The sequence below is a fragment of the Protopterus annectens genome, chromosome 1.part2, assembly GCF_019279795.1.
Source record: "Protopterus annectens isolate FY-2018-M chromosome 1.part2, PAN1.0, whole genome shotgun sequence".
Lineage (NCBI taxonomy): Eukaryota > Metazoa > Chordata > Ceratodontiformes > Protopteridae > Protopterus > Protopterus annectens.
The window spans coordinates 150,926,762-150,929,261 of record NC_056727.1 but is presented as its reverse complement, the minus strand read 5'-3'; positions in this window follow the sequence as shown (position 1 = coordinate 150,929,261).

The following is a 2,500-nucleotide window of genomic DNA, read 5'->3' as shown; positions in this document are numbered from 1 at the left end:
TGTTTATGAAGTGTAAGGACATTTGGGCATAACCTACATTTGATGAGTAGGTACCACAGTTTAGCAATAGTACATTAAAGTCATCCTGGATAATGAATTTCTGATTATAGGAAATTCATCAATACATTTAGGAATCTGACGTGGTTTTCTGGAGTTACAGGGGGATCTTTAACATGCTAGGATCTGATGACTGGTCCTATTTATTGTGATTTGTATCTCAATAAGTTCTGATTGTAGTGTCTAGTGGTCTGCTTTAACATAAAGTCTCTAACAAATTTAAATTTACCACCACACTTTCCAACAGATTTAAAGGCATGGTAGGTACAATATTCAGGTACAGACAGAGTGCTTAGACAAAGGACCATTTAGCACATATACTGGATATTGCATGCCTTGCTTTATTGAATATTTTTATTAGAACAAGTGAATTAATGCAGGTTTGTAAAACAACTCAGACCACGATAATATAAATAAAAATGTACAGCTCTAGGAGGGTCCACAGGTATAGAATTCTGCAGGGCTACAGTATTTTTTTTTGTTGTTGTTCTCAGTCATCTATATGAACAACAGTGGATTATTACAAGAACTTGAATAGTATTTTAGCTCCGGTTGTATATCATATTAAGGTCTACTCCAGTAGTGTACTATATTAGGGTCTACTCCAGTAGTATACTATATTAGAATCAGAAATTCACAGAGGTATTCAAGATGTCATAAGACAGATGGAAAAGGGAAAAAGAAAAGATGGGAATGACTGGAAGTTAAAATGTTGAATACACATGAAGGTTACATTAAATAGGCTTACTGTCTCCTGCTATCATGCTAACATAACATTATAGTCAGACTCATATCATTGCATTTTGGAGAGTCCATTCATTATTAGCATCACAGGTAAAGTTTGTAGAAGAAAAATTCTAGTGCTTCTTAGGGTTAGAATCACATGATTGGAAAAGTGGCATCAATTATTTTTAGCAGCCAAACAATGGCTAGGGAATCCCCTCCCCCAGGTTTTGCAGACAGTTACATACACAGTAATAATCTGAAAGATCTTTAAAAGCTGTAAATGGAAATGTAAGTGCCTTTAATGAGTCGTTTTAAACCATTATAATCTATGACTATGCAGGCAATCTACAAATGAAGATAACATTTTGTGTAAGGCATGGAGTGTAGTGTTATGTAGCATTCCTTAGTTTGCTAGCATATTTGCATTTGCATCTGTTGATCAGCTGTCCTAAGCATATCATATTGATCTCTCAGTTTTTTTTTTAACATACAGCATTTTAATGTTCTCTGCTATGAAATATTAGACTTGAAATATATGTTTCATGTTTGTAATTTTTGGGAATTGCTGTGTTATCTTTAACAGCCCGCTGTGTGTCTGCTTTATCCTGATATTGGTTATTTATAATTATACAATGACCCCCACATTAATATTCCAAAATGTGCATGCTGATTGGTCAGCGTGCACATTGCAAATCAGATTTATACTAATGGAAGATCTGGTCGCCCGGACTTTTTCCATTAGTATAAGTCTTTTTTTACAGCAACGGAAAACGCAAGATCTCTGTTGTTTTTTAGACACTGTTTCGCTATGTTAAAGGAGTTTAACATAGCGAGACAGCTTTAAAAAAAGTAACGGAGATCTTTTTTTCTCCGTTGCTTTTTTTAAAGCTGTCTCACTATGTTAAATGGGTTTAACATAGCGAGACAGCTTTAAAAAAAGCAGCGGAGATTCTCAGTTGCTTTGTTTAAAGCTGTCTCGCTATGTTAAACTCCTTTAACATACCGAGACACTTTGTAAAAAGCAACGTAGATCTTGCTTTCTCCGTTGCTTCCACCCACAGCTCTGATGTACTGCGTAAACATACGCATGTGCAGTACATCAGAACTGCTGCAGAATACCAGACAGCTGCAGAAGGGCAGCAAGGAGGCATTATATAATGCCATTATTTAAAAAAAGTAAGTATTTTTTTTTCTTAAATAATGTCATTGTATAATAGCAATAACCCACTTCTGGGTGCGGGTAATGCTGGATTTACCCACGGTTGTCTTTGTTTGGTCACTCGCTTCACCCTCGTGACCAAACCACACCAACTGTGGGTAAATCCAGCATTACCCACACCCAGGTGTGGGTTATTGCTATATTCTACCATACATATTCTCTATAGGGTGTAGCAAAACAAACAAAAAATATTTATTCTTCTAGTATAACTAGATGGATAATCTGTATACTTCAATTTTCCAGATGGCTATTAAGTGTCAGGACTGGTTTTTATTCTAGTATTTTTTGGAAGGGTGTGGTTTAATAAATTGTAGAATTTATGTTTGTCAGACTAGCAGTATATGAGATGTGCTATTTGCCTGTACAGAATGCTATGATTTTCCTACTCACCAGTCATTGTTAGAAATAAGGTCTAGCATTACAGCTATAAGTGATAATATTGGATTTATTTGTTCATTTCTCCTTTATTTTTACTCACTAGTTTAATCACGCACTTTT